This window comes from Lissotriton vulgaris, chromosome 4_1 (genome assembly GCF_964263255.1).
Source record: "Lissotriton vulgaris chromosome 4_1, aLisVul1.2, whole genome shotgun sequence".
NCBI classification, from domain to species: Eukaryota; Metazoa; Chordata; class Amphibia; order Caudata; family Salamandridae; genus Lissotriton; species Lissotriton vulgaris.
Genome location: NC_141691.1, coordinates 345,391,082 through 345,412,085, shown reverse-complemented (window position 1 = coordinate 345,412,085; position 21,004 = coordinate 345,391,082).

The window sequence follows — 21,004 nt, the reverse complement described above, 5'->3', positions numbered from 1 at the left end:
GTGTAAGCGCTACCCCTCAACCACTTACACTGTAGGCCGGACTCTAATTCGAACAGGGTGAACGGAAAGGCTGTACCACAAAATGGCCGCGACAATACCGCGTTCCTTATGCCGGACTCTGATTTAGACAAATAAGCACCCGGACACGAGGCAGGAAAATGTGAGGGCAAAACAAACACTCCCGCCTCAGGCCGCTTCGCCCTCCCAACCCGTTCCACCAGGCCCAGCCTCCGGTCTATCCAGGATAGCGGATATTTAAATGCAACAGCCGCAAGTTTCTCAGTAGCGCTTTGGGTACTTCTCTTACAAATGAAACTCTCGGAGAAGTTAAACAAGAGGGAAACATGCTGAGATGAGGAGCAGCACAACCAGACTATATGAGAAATAGTGGTAAAAGGCTGTTTTGAAATAAATCGGCACGACAAAGACAGAGATAAGGACAAAATATGATATTAAAATAACATAGGACCGCACAGGGTGGACTCTGGCTTTTGAACTAACGAGGCGGCGACAGTGTGGACTCCGGCCTTTGAACCAACAAGGCGGCAACACTGTTGGAAGAATAATAAGCTTTTCAGTTCAAGAACTTACAATAAACGCTACGAACTTCCCTTTCTTTGAGAACAAAATAAAGCATATGGCCCGCGATTGAATTTAGACCTAAAATATGAAGGGCATTTAATTAGCTGTGGCCTTGTGTTTATCTAAGTGGCGATTTATCCCGTTAGTCGAGTTTCAAGCACTTAATAAGGGAGTAATCCTTTCTCTTGTTACTCAGCCCCAGTGCTAATCACGGAGAGGCTTGTGATGGTGCCACACATGACCGATTACACGGCATACAGATGCGGAGACTAGGCCGCACAAATGGGTTTTGAAAACCACAAGATCCTCTCCGCATGCCGCTTTTATATCAGAGAGGAGGTGGCCAAACGGCTAAGGTGCTCGACCTCGGACCGAGAGGACCCGAGTTTGAGTCTCGGTCACATGCCCTCAAGCATAAATTGAGGGAAACGACAGAAATAGGCGGAACTGATCCATTTTACGCTTGGTATATTGCAATTTTTCGGCCACTGACGCGCACTGGCACTGATTGACCGAAGTATTCAGAGTATGTGTAGTACTGCACAAGTACTCGTTACCTACTCGTACATGCCTTAGTCAAGTCTTCAAAGTGCCAAATATGTAGCAGTACAACCCCAATATTTTTTGCTTCGTGTGACGAAGAAGCCAGCCTTCATTCGCATATAAATGCTTTCGTGCAGATATCTAATTAAAAATGCATACAATCTGTGCATTTATTGAGACCCTGAATATTGATGGTCTCTGCCCTTTCTAATCCAGAACCGGTATAGTTTGTGGTTTGCTTAATTTAATTTAATTTTAATTTAATTTGCGTGTTTATATAGCGCTAGAATCACTCCCGGGGGAGTATCTCCGCGCTTCGACCGCTGCGAAACCCTTCCTGGCTTCCCTGAGAGATGGTCCCTTAATGGGTATCTCCAGGGTGAGACCAGGCATCCCCGGCGGTCTGGTGGGGCCGTTAGTGAAGATGAGGCAAGCTAATGCCCAGAGTTGCCAAGTGTGATCGCTGATCAGAGTGGGCACCGAGGCGAGAGAATGATCGAGTCCGCTGACCCTGTTCCAGAAACCTGCTGCGCCGGGAATCAAACCCTGGTCCCGGGCCGTCCTCTGCTCTTGGGTCTGCCGCCTCTAACCAGTGAGCCACACTACTTAATGCTGGCATGAGCTGATTCTAACTCTCACAACACAATTACAGAGAAAGCATGTCAAAAAGACTTAATCTTTCGCGTTCCACTGGCACACTATGAAATGGCCGCGGCAGTTTGGCGCTCTTTTAGGGGGGGAGGGAGACACAGGGCTGTGCGACAAGTACACCGACAGTTTACCACGAAAGCTAAGTAGAAACCCACACGGAAGGCTGTACTACGTAATGGCCGCGCCGTGTGGCTCTCCTTCAAGGGGGGTACACAAGGCTGTGCAACAAGTACACAGTGTGTCAACCAACCAAAAATGAGCGGGGAAGCCCCACGGAAAGGCTGGACGATGAAAAGGCCGTGGCAGTGTAGCGTTCTTTTTAGGGGGGGGAGACACAAGGCTGTGTGACAAGTACACAGGCAATTGACCACACAAGCTGGGCAGGAGCCCCCACGGAAAGGCTGCACTACGCAATGGCCGTGCAGTGTGGCTCTTAGGCAATTGACCAACTAACGCAGGGTGAAAAGCCCCCATGCACACGCAACGGGAGAAGCACTGCATTGAAAGCGCGAGCGCTATCCCTCGGCACCTAAACTGCCCGCCGGACTTAAATTTAACAAACTAAATACCCAGAAACGTGGAAGGGCTGGCGAGGCCGGAAATTGTGGGGCAAATGCGTGCGACGCCGGTCGCCATGCCACCACACTCCCGCCTCGGACCGCTTCGCCCTCCCAACCCGGGAAGGATTGGTGAGGCAGCAAATTGCGAGGCAAATGAATGCGACGCCGGCCGCCATGCCACAAACACCCCCCATCAGACCGCTTCGCGCTCCCAACCCGCCCGGTCAAACTCTTCCCAACGGCTCGTTGCCCCGTCCCAGCTGGTACACCCTGCCCGCGAACCGCCACCACCAACCCCCCCCCTGTGGTCGACACCACTGGGCCCCATCAACCTGGTCATGCCCAGGGACGGGGCCGGGGGGGAGGCCAAGTAGCGACAACGTACCTTAAAATCATCCGACGAGGCAACACGACGCACGATCAGCGCAGAGCCTAAGGGAATCCTGGCGGGAAAGAGAGGCCGAGCACAGTTGCTGCGCCGCTAAATACCGGAAGGGACGCCCCCATCTCCCAGGTGAGCCCTCCCTATTGGCTGCTCGAGTAAGGAGGTCGGCTCAGGGAGGGGTGCTGCGCTAAGGGCTCTGCCCGCCCGCCGTGTGGGACTAGGGCGCTGTCCCGCCCATGCTCCCCTGCGTGTCGCGCGGTCAGCGGCAGACTTTACTTACAGAAGGAATAGTCAAAACACAAGCAATTGCATATTTCTCAATCAAAATTTGTTAACATTACTATATTGAGCATATAAGGTTTTTGATAAGTGTCTCAACCGGATAGCATACTTACCCATCATAAAGCCAATTTTGAGCTTACTTGAATAAATATTCCTTCATCATCTGCATCCGTGATACATATACACTGGTCCATTAATTGTAACATGTACCTCATTGAAGCAGATTTTCCCTGGCATTGTTGGGTTCTGAATGTGTTAGAAGTCGTGTATGATTAAGATACACATAACCACCTGAAAAAAGAAATAGGGAAAAAGGTCATAATGCAATCATTTAATTTTTAAGTACAGCAGTATAACTATATAGGTGTGTGTATAAAGCTAATTTTCTAACAAATATAATGTTAACGACACCTCACCAATAAGCCAAGTCGACAGGTGTGACAGGTCTGCCATTTCCTGCGTAATGGTGCTGTTATGTAGCACTAGTGAGTCATGGGTGGATCCAGGAAATCTTACACACGCAATAAAATGTAGAGATCCGAAGGCAAGCAACTTAAACGTTGATGGAGTAGAAGAGTTTCCTGTTGGGAAAAACCTGCTCTCGTTCTTGGAATGCTAAGTGGGTTCCTTCTGCGGCATTAATCATATATGGGATACCTCCAAAATTATACCAGTCTGCTTTGATGTTGTATTATCCGTTGTAAACTGTATTTAGCCCTTCATAAGTGGCAACATAACCTTCAAAACGTGTTGAAAAAGTTGATTGGGATATTCTGTTATGAAATGAGCCAGTTGCAGAGACCTATAGGACAGACATTATTTTGACAATAGAAGGGTAGCTGTTAGATTTCCGAGACCAGCCATTAAATCTCATTCAAATTGTTGATTTAATTCTTTAAGTGCTTCATGATTTAACCCATATATTTTAATTGTGTGGCATTACTGCGTGGTCTCCAGGTTAGGAAGAGCTTTGTAGATTATTTCTAGTCTTGTCCCTCCTGCAGTGCTCTATGGATCTATTTGAAGAATGTAAAATAATTCCATATTGATAATATTTAACAACATTTTATGAATGTTTTTGAAGAACGTATAGCAAAATGCACACATGTACAAAGTTTAATGCACATCAAAAGAGCTAGAGATATTTTATGTAAATTCCCAATTTTTATTCTAATTAACACAAAATGTTTCAAAGGTTACTGGAGTACTGTAATAAGACTGAAATCGTACAGCTATGTAAGTGAAGACATTTTTTTTAAAAATTAGGTGTGGAATATTAAAATATAAATGTATTAATATACATTTGCATTAGCGCACTAATTTACACAAAAAATGGTGCCTTATGGTACTTAATTTGGTTGAATGATGTATGTTTCTACTACAGTTTGTGCCGGTATGGTGGTCCAGTTGAGATTAAAAAATCAAAATATTTTGACAGACACAACAGTGAATCTCGGCAGTTGTGTCTGTCATATTATCAGTCACACGATTGGGGACATTACTATACGTTTTTTTTTGGCAGGTGGATGCCTGACGTGTGCATAATTGAAGACAGACAATTAATGTTGACAGCACTTACAATGTGTAGTCAATCATTATTTACTTCCGTTGAACTTCTGTGATGGATGATTTGGCTCGCGCAGTGCATTTTTAGGTGTATGTTGACATAGTAATCCATCACATAGACGTATACACATACTTGCATCCATTTTACTGCTTGCCTCCTACCCTCCAAAGCCAACACACCTCATAACACGTTTCTGCTTCTGAGATTCGTCTGGTTCCCATCTGATGACAGGGCCACCAAATTCCGTGAGGAAGAGCTCGTTCTTGTGGCTGAGGGGACCCTGGCACACTACATTCAGTTGTATGGCCCCGCTGAAAGTCAGGTAAGGAATAAACCAAAGAAAGTGTAATACATTATAAATCCAACACATTGAAACATTTTCGACTAACTATCATAGCATGTTGTATGTAGTCTTGTAATATATTCCTACAATGATTTTTAAAGAGAATGGTTGAAATGTATTTGTTTATTGCACCTTTGCATGTTTTTTCTACATGACGGAATGGTATTAGTGCAGGTGTAAATGCCTTCAATGCATGTTTGATTTGATTTTCTTTATACTAACTGCATAGCCTAATTAATAGGCTAAAGAATGTTGTATAATCCAATTTTTATACTTCACAATATTTTATTTTATTTTGCACAAACACAATTAAAAAAAATTGAGGTTTCGAAAAGGACCTATTTATGCAGAAAATGCTTAATTAATAACATTTCTAAAAATCTTTCCCTATATGAGAAGGTCTATATTTTCTGAATGAAGTGCATTGTTTTGATCCTTTAAGAAAGATAAGTTATTTCTGATAAAACACATTATGTTGAAGAAATAAATTAATCAAAAAACATGTTCAAGTCCAAAATACTATAAATGCTAATAACAACTCTTCAGAAGCTTGGAAGATCCTCCCAAAAGTCAAGGCATTTGCAGTGCTCAATGACCCGCCTGATGCTGCGAGTTCTGATGGCAGTCTACCTTGATGTAGCGAGGGATCTGAGTGCAATTGAGCAGCAACAAGGGTATAAGGAATACCTTGGATACAGCAAGTCTGTTATTATGACAACAGAGGTCACTTAGGAAAATTCTGAAACTTCGCAGGAGGTATCTCATTATTAGCTTGTGAGCTACTGTAGCTCTTGAGCTAACTATGAGTAGCTCACCTGTGTGCAGCCAAGCTTATTAAATTAGAAGGATTTTGCTTGGTTGAATTATTATACATATAAAGAAATTGAAATTATACTGCACTAATATTATTAGTAGCTGTTAATGTGTTTTATTGAGCAGAAGTAGCTCTCAGTACAGAAAAGGTTGGAGACCCCTGATATATACGTATTTAATTTTGAGAATAACTCATATTGTACAATGCTTGGAGTATGGTATGGTGACAGTTCAACCCAACTGCTATCCTGTAAGGGCCATAACATTTAGGCATTGTTAAAAGGAAAAGCTTCATATAATCCCGATTTTTTAATTTAATTTCTATAGTGTTTGAGGCACTACTACAACGAATAGGAGTCCTAATTTTTTTTAACATTTTGAAAAAATAGGCACATGTGGAAGAGTCTGCCCGTGTTAGTTAGTGTGCGGGGATGTGATTGCAACACAAAATTGACTAACATCCTTTCTGGTAGCAGCAGTGAGGATTAAGAATAAGAGAACTTTGAGGACGTTACCATCTTAAGTTGCCACTTATGGTCCTCTGCTAGTCTCAGGTCAAGGGGTCAGAATGGGTGATAGGGTTTATAATGACTTGAAATATTGCCTATGTATTTTAACTGTTATGCCGAAAGAATTGTAATATTGTTGTCTGTGTTCTGTTTTTGTACTTTTATGATTTTAAGTAATCAAATAAAGTGGAATGACTGACTGACTGAATAATATCCCATTCACTTTCGAAACATTGAGTGCTAAGGGACTTCAAATAAGGTGGATGTCATATCCAACACAGTTGAGAAGTAGTAAACCGCTTGCCAAACTGAACATGGGACCCAGTGGGTTTTAAAAAAGGTAACAACACTAATGATTATGCAACACAATTGTGAAAATCATGCTTTAAAAATCCAAAGCCGATTTATTAATGATGGATCACATCATAAGGTAAGTATGCCTGCATGACAGGTCATTGATCCAAGGCTTTAATTGAACATTTTGTAGACAGACCTCAAATCATACTTATTTTGCTGAAAAACATGATTAAAGGCCTGTGATGGTACAAAAGACATTGAAGAGTGGAGGAGCACATACATCATCCAAGTGTTGCAGGTAAAGAGATGTTTGTGTTCATAAAAATAGCTGTCCTTTGACCATGTGGTATCCTGCCAATTAACTTTTTGAGACATTCTCATGGCCAGAATCAGACCGTTGAATGAAACATGGTAAATGTGTTTGTTCCTTTGCTTATTTCCACAAAATATTAGTTGTTGTTAAATTTAAGTTAACTTTGCTCATTTGGCCAACCATCTAAGGAAGAACAGGTGAGCCTCTGTAATTCACAACACCTTTTTCGATATCGAAGGACCCAGCTGCACTGAGGGTGAAGGGGCAGGGAAGGAGGCCAGCACAGCTGGTGTCTCAGTGGCCTCCAACATAGACCACCCGCTTGTGGTGAAACAACAGGACAATAGGGACTAGTTAGTTCTTCCAACATCGGCCATCACTACTATTTCCATCTATATCCTCAGTCCTTTTTTTCCCAGTACCTGTGTCTCACCCAGGCTGCAAATGGGCTAAGGTCTCTTTTGCACCAGGCACCTCTCCGACTGCACCCATGTCTGTAACATTGGTGTCAGAAGAAGACTTGCTATATTAGGGAGCCTCTCTGTTGGGTACACTTCAGTATTGCTTGCCATCCAGAGTGCTTCTGAATAACCCAGCAATGTTATCACCATCAGGGCTAGCATACACTCTGCAATGAATGCCCTGAAGGGAGGATTCTGTCCAGCAAGTGCCTCTTTTGAGACTACTATTGAAAATCCCAAACATCCACCCATTCAACTGACCACCCTTCCTAATACACCTTCACCCATTCACCTTCCTAAACCTACTCCTAACTCTGACCCCATTCCTCACAGCATCACAAATATTGACACAAAGGAAACAACAAACATGACACCAAACCCACCACCCACACATTTGACACTAAAAAACCACAACATTCATACAAACCTAAAGACACACAAGACTCGGACTTGCACACATCCATCCAAAGTGCAACATCTGAGATAACAATCACACATGCAACAACTCATTCCCCATCACTACAATCCTCATGCGTTCCTAAACCTACCCGTACCCTTAAACCAATTACCAAGCTGGCTTTATCAAAATCCTCTAAACCCTCCCTTCTTACTAAACCTACCCTCACCGCCTAAATAGGAATTAAAATACTTGGAAAAAAATACTGCAACATGCACCTGAATCAGATTTTTTTTAATTGTTGAAAAAACGTTATCAAAGTTTAAACAAATCCAGTGGCGGGTGGAAAGTCTGCCGATTAGAGGGGGGGGGAAGATTTAATAATTTTTTTTAAAGTACATAGCTGCAATTAAACATACAAAATGTACTTACCTTGTTTTCAGAAGAAACGTTCTCCTTGCTCCGCTGATCTTCTCCTGATGTCATGCCCAACTGGGCATAACCAACCCTGGTGCTGCATGAGAGCAGTGCCAGGATTGGATGAAGTGGCCTCTTGCCGCACCCACCAGAGGCCACTGAAGGCTTGTGTAGGCTCTGAACCTGGCTGTCTCGGACAGCCGGGTTGAGAGGTTTATAGTGCGCAAGTCATGTTGGCCATCGCAAGACAGCCCACCAAAGAAACATGCACACTAGTGCACAGTTCAAATTAGTGCACAGTCAGGCGCCTATCACTGCTGCAACTCGACAGGCCCCACCCTATCCAGACTCTCACTTCAGGACTTAAATTGGGTGAACGCTCCTACTTGACCAAGGATGTTTAACATATGGTTTCCGGCAAAACTACTTACTGCATCCAACAAACTCTGAAACAGGCCCAAGTACTCAATACAGGAACTACAGCTGAAAACTAAATTATGCTCTGTATCTGTAAGTAATGCAACACTGTGCATTTTATAGCTTTCGATTAAGGAGTGTATTTACATAGTCTGGAAAATGTGTGAGAGTGTGCTATAATTTTAAAGTTCATCAGTGCCATGCATTTTTGTGTAAATTGTTGTAGATCCTGGTTAATGCAATGGCCCAGACAAAAGTGATGTTCAGGGGTCAGTCATGAATTTCTTCAGTGGATAAACTGCAGTTTATTTACTTTACTTTTTCATAAAGTACTGCTGTGCCAAAAGCTTTCAATGCACTATACATGTCAAACAACTGATTGAAAGGCAAGGGAATCCCTCCCATGGAATAAATACACACCAGAGAATCAACAACAGAATACATCGGAAATACTCGATCTTTAAACTGCCATTTTTTCAAAAACAAGAGACTATAATCGTAATCCTGTTAAAGAAAAAAGGAAAAATACAGAATAGAGAAAATATGTAAATTCGGGAAAGAGAGAATATAAGGAAGCCAGAAGAAGAAGGAGTAAGTAATTCCTTGCTGAGAATGAGGTAAAAACAAAGGAGGCAATAGGGAGAGCTGAAGGTACTATAACAAAAAATAGTAAAGTAAGAGGTCAGTGGGCCGTGTAAAAAATGAGAAGAATTAAAGTAATAGTAGTGAGAATGGGGAGCACAGAAGAGGTGGGCATACATGCAGAGATACCTTAGATGGTTCAGGTACAGTTAAAGTGAATTTACAGATTGATCCAGAATTAAATTAAAGTTGTTGATCATCTCAAGTCAACTGGAGGCTAGTTCCAATTAAAGAAATGCTCCTGAAAAAGACTGTGATGCTGCTTTATATTTCTTGTTTCCGGTGTAGGAAAGTGCCCTTTTTATATGGTCACCCGCACTCCAATGCTTATGGTTAGTACTCTAATGCCCAGACCCCAATGCCAGTGCTTTCTTCCTAAAACTGTTGTGTGCATTGGCAATCCCACTTGACTATGACTTTACCCCCCTTTTACCCTTCTTATAATTCCAAAGTGTATGGTACCAGTGGTACCCCGGGCATGGATGGTAAAGAGGTGTCTGGGGCTTGCAGCATTGGCTGTGCCACCCTGAGTGATCTAAATAGGCCATTGCAGACTGCAGGAGCAGTTCAAACTGCTCAAACTCAACTTAACCCTCACCATGTGTGGCAAAGTCAGTGCACTTCCTTTGATATATGAAAGTCTCCCCCTAAGGAAGGCCTTTTAAAACATAGGAGGCAGGGTACATCATATGAAAGATGTGGACTTGTAAGCATAGGCTTAAATGACCCTATAATGCCCTTTACCATTAAAGGACACTATAAGTGATAGACGGTCCATAGGATAAAAAGGACGAGCAACCCAGTGGTTGGCAGGTCCATTATGGTACCGCATAAACCTGTCATGTTTGGAATCAAACAATGTGACTTCTCACCCCTGAAATGAATCTTGCATTGAGGGTGATATGTCATGCACCCAAGTTGCTACCATAAAGTTGACCACCAGGTTGTCCCAGCTTCCCTGTGCTATGGTTGGCAATCGTGCGCTTCCCGTGCTTGCTGCTGCCAAGACAGGATTGTACCTCCTGCCAGGCAGTGTAAACCCTCCTAGGAGTCAGAAAGAAAGGCCTAGGCAGGTAGGAGGTCACACCTCCTCCCTCCCAGGCAGGCTACTGGGCTGGCACAACAAGGCGGTCAGCTTCAAAGACTACACTGCCTCTGATATGCATCAGGGCTGACTCCCAAAGGAGGAAACAGCCCTACCCCTGTACCAGGCACATTTGCACCCATACTGGCAGGAAATTACACCCCCAGAAGGCTAGCCACACCAGTAGGGCTGACAGCCAGGTCTGTACTCTGGAAGAAGGGTTCTGACATTTTTAAAAGTATCTGAATAGAGGGTTCTAGGTAGAAAAGATGACCCATTCCCCGAGATGTGGTCATTGCAAGGGCAAACTAGCTGTAGTGACTAGGAGCCTATTGGCTACTGGCTCCCACACCCCTAACTTCCCTAAATCTAGGATTTGAGAGACACCTCTGACACCAGAACCTCAGTTCTGAAAAACCTGCATCAAAGAAGACAGAAGAAGAGACACGTATCTGCAACAACAGGACTTGGCCAAATCAAAAGAGGGATACCCTGCACCTGTGGCAATGCTCCTTGAGCTGCCTGATCAAGACTCCTGCTAGGCTATCTCTTGGATCGCCCAGACAGAGGGACCCCTGTGGAAAGCTGAAGCACCCTCAGCAACCCCTAGACTAGTGGCACTAGTACCCTGCAAACTACAGGTAAAACAACGCTCTGGATTAGAAGAATCGCTGGCTATCAGGTCCTGTGTGGGATTATCCAAATCCCAATGGTCCAGTGCATTGTGGGAACTGTAGTCCTGCCTTCCACAAAGTTACAGGCAGTTAACAAGTTCTCCAGGACCACCAAAGGTCGAAGTAACTTTCTGCACCACTTACGCCTGCCTAGTATTGTTGGTCGCCAGCCCCGAAACCGACCCCTTCACTCAACATTAGAGGGAACTCCATCCAACCTTAAACTGCCAACAGTAATCTCCCCATTTTTCTGTCTCTGTATCTTTGTCTGTCCGTAGCAAAACTGTTTCCATGGTAAAGCAACTCTGCACCTGGGCTCGACAAGCCAGGTAAGATTGAACTGACTGTCATGGCTTGGTCCTAAGACCCTTATTACCCTTAACCGCAAGTATAGCACGCAACTCGACCTAAAAGTGACCGATTGTCACTGGTGGTTTTTCACATTGACCGCCATGATAAAGTTTCACGGTATTATTCTGCACTGCTTCAAAAATCTATACCTCTGGTTATATGCATGCTATTGCCTTCATTTTGGTGTCTTAATTAAGACAAAAACACACTCTATTTTTATAAACTAGTATCAGATTTCTCTTGAATCGTGTCAATTACTTATCATCCATGTTGGTACTCTGAAAGGCTTAACACGTGTTCCTCTAGTAAAACTTGATTGTTCTGTGCCACACTACAAGGACTAAGCTAAGGATTTATTGGTGTGAACCCAAGGACCATCTTTGTGGTATTGTGATGATATTAAATTGTTAGATCCTACCCCCACACCACATACTACTCCACTTTCCAACTTCCAGTCTTGAAGAATGAAGACCTCTTAGGTTTTGCTGCCCTTTATTCTGGTTTCTATGGGCCCGATGTAGGTAGGGCTTTACCGATCGGTATCGGCCGAAAATACCGATTTTTGGCCCTTACCGATCGGTAAACAGCCATCGAGATGTAGGGAAGCAAAAACAGAACGAATCGGATAGAAAACCGATTCGGAATGTGTACCGAATGGGAAAGAATCCGATACGTACATACCGAAAATCGGATATGTAACGATTCGGAAAAACACCGATTCGGTTACAAAGACCGAATCGGTCCATGTACCGAATCGTTAGTGACACCGATTCGGAAAATCACCGATTCGGTCCCACTACCGAATCGTTAGTGACACCGAATCGGAAAATCACCGATTCGGTCCCACTACCGATTCGTTAGTGACACCGAATCGGAAAATCACCGATTCGGTCCCACTACCGATTCGTTAGCGACACCGAATCGGAAAATCACCGATTCGGTCCATGTACCGATTCGGAAAAAATACCGATTCGGACATGATCCGATTCGGAAAACATGCCGATTCGTATAAATCTCCGATCGGGAAATTCCCCGATTCCGACAGTTGGGGAGATGTAGGGAGGCACAGAAACACCGAAATCGGCTCAAAATCGGTAGAATTCACTCGGTATTTACCATGGATTGCAATCAGGTGGTAACCAACTCCAACCCATATAAACAGTCCCAAAATGCATTGCAACTTGCAGGATGGCAGCTTTCTATGTCATTGCGAGGCGGCTACGGCTACAGCAGGAAGGACTGAGGGAATGGCTAAGAAATGAACAGGTCTACAGACAGAGGATAACCCTGTTCATGCTCACTGAGGCTGAGATCCTACAGAGATACAGGCTGGACTCTGACACCATACTTGAGCTCATCAGGGACCTTAAGCCATACTTGGACCACCACACCCCAAGGGCACACGCCATCCCTGCGCACGTCCAGGTGCTATGCAGCCTACACCTGGTAGCGTCTGGCAGCTATCAAAGTGGAGTAGCAGCAGCAGGAGGGGTGAGCCAGAGCAGCCTGTCAAGGTTCTTCCACATATTCCTTGACGCCATGATAGACAGGATGGACCAATACATCTCATTCCCTGCAACCCACGCAGAACTGCTACAAACCAAAGCGGACTTCTACCAGATGGCACACTTTCCCCAAGTCATCGGTTGCATAGATGGCACGCATATTCCGATTTGCCCACCAGCGGACACCGAATACATATACCGCAATCGGAAATCGACACACACCATCAACGTGCAGGTGATCTGCAATGCCAAGTGCACCATCACAGACCTGGTAGCAAAATTTCCAGGGAGTACCCATGACTCCTATATATTCCAACAGAGCGGCATATATGCACGGCTGATGGCTGGCGATTTTGGAGAAGGATACCTCCTAGGTGAGCCACATCATCAGACCCCCATAACACATAGTAGGTAGGTGTAATACATGTATGCATGTGTCTAATGTGACCCCTTTCTCTTCCAGGCGACAGTGCATATGCCCTCCGCTCATTCATACTCACCCCCTACCTCAACCCCTCCACACCCAGCCAAAGGAGGTATAACCGGGCCCACATACGCACAAGGAATGTTGTTGAACGGACCTTTGGCATCTGGAAAAGTAGATTCAGATGCCTGCACAAGAGTGGAGGTGCAAGGCAGTATACCCCCATCACCTGCTGCAAGATCATAGCTGTATGTGCAATGTTACACAACCTTGCGGTCAAGAAGGGCACTGAGGTGGAGTTGTCTGACTACGAGGACTATGACGACGACGAAGCTGTGCCACTGACACAGCCAGCTGGGGTGTGTACGCCATGTGATGGCAGATACAGACGTGAGGAGATCACTGAGAACTATTTCTGACTGAGTACAGATGCAAAGACAGCTAAATGTTGCTTGGAAAATAAACTTTTTAATAGTGATGCACCACAGTTACATCACTGAAGTGCATAGAAAAATGGAGTCTGTCAAAACAAATAAAGTCCAGGGTTCTGGTATGATCATCCCCCCTTGCCAGCCTATTTTTTGGCCCGCTTTCCAGACCCACTGGGGTGTCCCTCGGCCCCCTCCGAATGGCCAGCAGCATCAGCGGAGCGCCTGGTGCTCCTCCTTGGCTCTGATGCAGCGCTGGCCGGGCTGCTGCGGCTGCTGCTGTCACCAGCATCACCCAGGTCCAGGGCAGGATTGGAGGCGGCGTTTGAAATTAACATGGCCTCCATGGCCGTGGTGATCCTGGCCATCCCCCTGGTCAGCTCAGCAGTATGCTGACTCTGCACCGACTCCTGATTTGCGCTACGCTGGCACAGCTGTGCAGTCGCCGCTGCAAGGCGGGCCATGGCCCGGTTGAGCACCCGGGCATCCCTCCTGCGCGCAACCTCATGCTCCTCCTGCCTGGCAGAGGAGTGGGTGATGGCAGTGGTCAGCCTGCCCAACCCTGCTGCCACCTCCTTGTTGCTGTCCACAACAGCCTGGAACCCCTTCACCAACTCCCCCATCTGCAGGTTGTGCTGCAGGAGCTGGCGTTGGCAGGCCATGGTGGATCTGGCCTGTTGGCGCTGGATCTTGACCATCTGGCCCTCCAGGCCCAGGAACACACTGCCCTCCCGTGCTGGTGCAGCAGTGGTGGTGGTGGTGGTGGTGGTGGCACGGCGTCTGGCACTGCTGCCTCCGGCCTGCTGAGTGGGCTGGGGTGCCACTGGTGGTGGTGTGGTGCTGGCCGGTCCCGGAGCCCCTGCTCCCAGGACAGGTAGGACGGGTGGCAAGGCCACGGTTGTGGCAGGAGATGTTGTCGGCGGAATGGTCTGCCTTGTTGGGGAGTTGTATGGGGAAAATTGCAAGGGGGGTGAGCTGGGCAGTACTGGGGAGTGCACTGCCTGGAAATCAATCACCAGGACTCCCTCCATTCCAAGCCCTGGGGTGTCTCCTTCCTCATCCTCTTCCTCCTCCTCCTGGCCAGGCTGGCTGGTGCTCGGCCCTGCCACTGCAGTATGTGAAGTCGAAGCTCCCTCTGCTGCCACAGTGGTGCCGCCTGATGGTGCCCCTAGGTACAAAGAAGCATTTGTAAACTGAGTGCCGATGTATTACAGTCAGTACAATTATGGCATTCCACATGTCCTTGCATCTCCTTACACCGTGTCACACTGTTTCCTGTCTTGTGATTCTGCACTGACATATTTGGCTAACTCCTGCTGACTACATGTACCATGATGCTTGTCTCTTGTATGTTGGTGACAGTACAGTGCTGGTGTTTGCCTATGCATTGTGTATAATGGGGAGGTGTCTGGTAGGGTGTGTCATGATGCGCATGCTTCTTACCTGTAGCTGTGGCCATCGCAGTGCTGTCCAGGGTCCCGATCCCTACAATGCTCTCCCTCTCGATGGTGCTGGAGACAATTTCCTCCAGCTCGGTGAGGGGTGGCGCCGGGTTCTTGCCTCCTCCGGTGAGTCCTGCCTGCCTTTGGAGGTCGGCCAGCTTCCTCTTGGTGAGGCTGCGGAGGTCATAGAACCTTTTCTTAAGTTCCTCAATGGACCTGGGGGTGACTCCAGCAGCATTTACCTTCTGGGCGATGTCTGCCCACAATCGCCTCTTGGTGCTGTCTGGCACGTTGAGGGACAGCTTGCCAAAGAGCTGGCGGTGCACCCTCACCACCTCCTCAACCAGCACCTGTAGTTCTGTGGTGGTGAATTTGGGCTTCCTCTTTTGGGAGGACTTCTGGCTTCCTGCCTGATCTGCCATATTCTCTTGCTCCTGCTCAGTCTGCAACCTCCTTCTCCCACTGCTGCTAACTGTGTGTTGGGCTCAGGCAGGCTTTCCAGAAACTTCTAGAAACTTCTTAATTGGCTGCACCTGCCAGGGTTGCCACTCCCTGTTTGGGTGGGGGAGGGGGAGCCACCTCATTGGCTGAATCGCCTATTGCCGAGTCTGGTTTTACCGATTCGGTAAAATCCGAATCGGTAAAATCCGATTCGGTAAAATCCGATTCGGTAAAATCCGATTCGGTATTATCCGAATCGGTAAAAGCCGAATCGGGTCATGCAATGCATTCCTATGGGCTTTTTCGCCATGGGTCTATGATTGCCGAATCGGTTTTTACCGAATCGGCTTTTACCGATTCGGTATTCGCCGAATCGGAAATATCCGAATCGGTGGTAGCCGATTCGGTATTATCCGATTCGTTGTTGGCCGATTCGGTAATTTCCGATTCGGACCGAGCTGAATCGGAACGTACCGAATCTCATTACCGATGCCGACCGAATCGGTCTTCAGTCGGTATTTTTTTCCTACATCTCGTTTTCCGATTTCAGAATACCGATTCGGCCCGCCTCGGTATTTTGAAATCGGAAAATCCCGTTTACCTACATCGGGCCCTATGTGAATTCATCAAAATCCCTATGAACGTTTGCTATGTGGTTGAATTTGTGAACAGCATGGTTGCTGAATACTGTAAAGCTGAAATCGGTGTGTTGAGGATGATTTTCGGAGTACCAGCTGGGCACTACTAATCTGTTCTGAGTACCAACAGGGCCTGCATTTCATAGTGGATGTTGGGTTAGATGAAACATTTTACTTTCTGTACTGCATGCAAGGAGACACTTGCTTTTCTTGATATATGCATGTGTATAGTGGGTTTTCTTGGTGTATGCTGTGGTCCCCAATTGGTTTGCTAAAAATTCCGATTTAGAGGCTCACACAGAGAATAGGGATGAGCTATGGTCCCCCATAGAGTTGTTACTGGTCCTTTGTGATAGGATGGGACATAGAAGAAGGGTGTGACCTTGTCCAGTGTGCATTTTCAAGTTTAAGTTTCCATGGTGATAGGATGACCCAAAGTGTAGAGTGTCATGTCCTTTAGGATGGTCCTATCCTGCATACCCCATTTTACATACATTGTCCCATCCACACTACAATAACTAATCTAAACAGGTGACGTTTTACCTAGTAGCTTGCTCCTGTCTCTTCGACACCAGGCTCTTGGTACTGTGCCTGATCTACATAAACTTGTCCACTGGCACAGCAGAATTGTTCTGTATAAGGGTCACCACTTTTTTCTTCCTTGGCAGACAGTGCATGATCACACTTGTTTACAAAAGCATTAGTGATTGTTTTCAAAACATTTATGATTGTTTTCAAAACATCCATGATTGTTTTAAAAACATGTTGATCCTAGAAAAAACCCTGGAGTGACCACTTTAGTATAAAATACCCTCACTCCCCCCTACAAGTTAAAGGAGAATTCCTTCCAAGCTGAGGCGAGGGTCCTGCATGCTGAATCTTCGATATGCAGCAGTCTGACATCCCTTGTGGACTGTCATTCTTGAAGGAGAGACGGGTCCTTCATTCCCAACCAACAGGTAAGGGGGCTGGTTCTTCCCTAGGGGATTCTTGGCTACAACTACATATACATGCTTCACATACAGATTTATATTAGGTATATTTAGGCTACTTACTTAGGGCGTGCATTTTAGGAATATGCAAGTGCTACTGTTTTTATCTGAACTGCTTATGTTCATCTTATTAGCACTATGGTAGACATGTATCTATTGTTTACTATATTGGTACTAGCAATCTCTTCCATATGCTTCTGCCTCCTGATTATCACAGCGTATATGTTTTATACAGAGCAGTCGGTGAACCAATAAATACTTATTGAAATGTCCTAATCGCCATCCTGTGTATTTTCAGATAGAAAGTAAGCATAAGTGTCTAAGGGAAAAGTACTGTACTGTTTCCACAATACCTGAGGAATCATATTCCTACTCCACTCAAACTGTCTTGAGTGTGTAAATGTATATTGTCAAAGTACATTATGGGGTGTGCATCAACGTTTGTCTTTCTTCTGCTGCCTAATGTTGATGAGGAGGTTGCCACTTAGCTTGCTTGTTGTTGCTGTATGGGTCTCACCAGTATGTGTTTTGCATGTGATTATTGTAACGGAGGGATGTGCATGGTGTAATCTGATGGTTCATTCCCTGTGTCAGTGTATGAAGGCTAAAGTTTAATATCTACATTTGTAGAGTTCTATGGGTTCTAGATTTCTCAAAAGCTATGTTGCTGGCTGTTGATGAGGTAGAGTGTGGATGTGTCCCGACCATCATAAGGATTGTCCCTTTGCTTCCCCACTGATTTGGAAAAGTATGCTCCTATAACTACAAACAGTTTGTAAGAAATTGAGTTATTGGTTGAGGGGGATCGAAATCCCGCTGAGGCATCAACCACAATGACAAATGTAAAACTGGTCCCAAGATGATTGTTTTTGATCCAGAAAAGACCTGGCTCAGTAGTTCGGGCTGGACTGTGCCCATGAGGCACAGGGTCAGACAGATTTGCATATTGCCATGTCTGAGCCAGGGTGGTGGAGTGAGCTAAAGAATGATGATGGAATAAATCCAGATCAGTTGACTGGGGGTGAGTGTTTGATTTACTCAAACGCGCCTTCCATCATCCCCTTTGGTATCACTTTGTTCACCCTAATTTGGCAGGGTATGCCCAGAAGACGGTCCCTTGCTCACTTTGCCACTGGATTCAAGATAGCCTAGCTGATGAGGGTTATGAACCCGAAACCGGTCCCAGGATGCTTGTTTCCAGTCCAGGGAAGACATGGCTTGGCAGTTCGGGCTGGACTGTTCCCATGAGGCACAGGGTCAGACTGATTTGCATATGGCCATGTCTGCACTGGAGTGGTGGAGTGAGCTAAAGAATGATGATGGATTCAATCCAGATCACTTAACTGGGGTTGAGTGTTTGATTTACTCAAACGCGCTTCCATCATCCCCTTTGGTATCACTTTGTTCACCCTAAGTTGGCAGGGTATGCCCAGACGCCGGTCCCTTGCTCACTCTGCCACTGGATTCAAGATAGCCTGGCTGATGAGGGTTATGAACCCGAAACCGGTCCCAGGATGCTTGTTTCCGGTCCAGGGAAGACATGGCTTGGCAGTTCGGGCTGGAATGTTCCCATGCGGCACAGGGTCAGACTGATTTGTATATTTCCATGTCTGAGCTGGGGCAGTGGAGTGAACTAAAGATTGATGATGGAATAAATCCAGATCAGTTTCCTGGGGGTGAGTGTTTGATTTGCTCAAATGCTCCGTCCATCATCCCCTTTGGTGTCGCTCAGGTCTAAACTAGGGCAAGTGAGCATACTTGTCAAAACTGGGGAGCCACTGCCTTGTATAAGGGGCATGCAGATGGCCTCACAGACATCAATTTAAAGTACCTAGACTGTGATGCAAGATGTGAGCTGGAGGTGGGACCTGAAAAGTGCACCACTGCTCAGGCAAACTACAAAGGAGTTAGAGAAATGGGCTTCTTTGTCACTTCCTTCAGTTCTTTCATAGTTTGTAGACAATGCTTTTCAAATTTCTAAGGGCTGGCAGCAGCCTGAGTTTCTTTCTCGCAATGTACACACAACCCATGGGGATTACTGTACGAGGTGGCCCAGATGAACCAAATCAAAGTCTGGATTTACAAAGACAGGCATGATTATGCCAAGAGGGTCGAGTTGGATCCTGAAGGAAGTGACCTGAGTCACACAAATGAAGAGGTGGTCAGACAGTAGAGAATACAAACCAAATTTATTAGTCATACACTCGAGCGGAGTGCAGTCTGACCAGCCTTCTTGGATTGCTGCAGAGGGGACCTACCTCAGACAACTTGGTAAGGTGTAAAGTACATTTCCAGCACCCCTAAAGACCTGCCCAGACTGGATTTTTTCCAGTTGGGAGCTAATGAATAAAGAAGGTACAGAAGGATGAGTTACAATCCTGGGACCGGGCTCACTTTAGCTTGTATTCAAGATTACTATGCCTGCCCTCACAGCTCTGAGCAGTGGGAGCAAGCCTATCTAATCAGAAAGGTATGCACTTATAAAACATTCTATTCATTAGCATAGCAAAGTCAACCTTGGAGAAATACACATACAGAGGACACATTGGCAGCTGCTTTTCAGTGAGGCAAACACAAAGTGAGACAGAAGTTAGTTTTGATCACAGCTCAAATGGCAGCTAAATGCTAAATGGTGCGGCGAATGATAACTTAAACGATACAATTTAGCATTCGCTAATACATTTTACTCCCTACAGAACTACAGGACTACCAATTGCAAGCTAATATATGCATTATCAATATTCAAAAATACCTTCATCTATTGACATATCTTGAATATCTTGCATCATTAATTAATTAATTAATGTATTTATTTATTTATAACGTTTTATATAGCGCAAACAAGATGAGGAGGGATATCAGAGCACTTTACAACAGGATGGGAGGAAGGATATAAATGCAATATCGACATCAGATAAGACTATCAAACAAGAATAGTCACAAAATTACAAGACAAATGAATCAAGGAGAGTAATACAATAAACAGGTATATAGCGGTCTACGTAGGGGGGCACACTATGCAGTACTGAAGAGCCGAATTAAATAAAGGTTCAATGATTGTAGGATCAGTGACTTTGAGCAGGTGAACCTAGCTAAATTAAGGTAAGAATTTGTTCATTAGGAATCTTTTGGCCTCCAGTTTGAAAGCAGTCGTTGAGGAGATTCTGGGAACATCCGGTGGAATAGAGTTCCATATCTTTGGGGCAGCGCCAGAGAAGGCTTGGTAACAGGTTCTCTATTTTTTAAGGATGAGTGGTTTCAAGATTAAGTGTTAGGGCTTCTTGAGGCTCTGCTACCACAGGATAATTCAAGCTTTTGCGCTAGGTACCTTTGAGTTTTGAGATGCAGGGCTTTGTGCACCAGAACGGCAATCTTTAACTGAATTCGAGCTTCGTAGGGCAACCATTTAAGAGATTTCAGGACTGGGGATATGTGCTCATTTTGTTTGGTACCTCTGACCAGCCTAGTCGCACCATTCAATGATGCCTTTAGTGAAGCCAGGGTGTACTTGGGAAGGCCAAAGAGCGTAGTTCTCCCGTAGTCTAACCTTGGCAAGACAAGCGCTTGGACCACCTGCTTGAAATCCTTTTGTGAAAGGAATGATATGTCCTCATCAAGTGATTAGCTCCCTTACACATATTTCTGATATAGTGTTCCATATTCAGGTGTTTTTGAGTGATTTGGCTGAGTCTATGCTATTATTTTAGGATCAGATACTAAACCCTCCGGCTTGGGCGTTAGAGTCTTAGCACAATGAGCATAGCAAGCAGGGAGACAATGTATGCACAGCAACAGGTGAAGAGTAGACCAGCAACTACAGCTAAGAAAATTAGAATCTTCTAACCC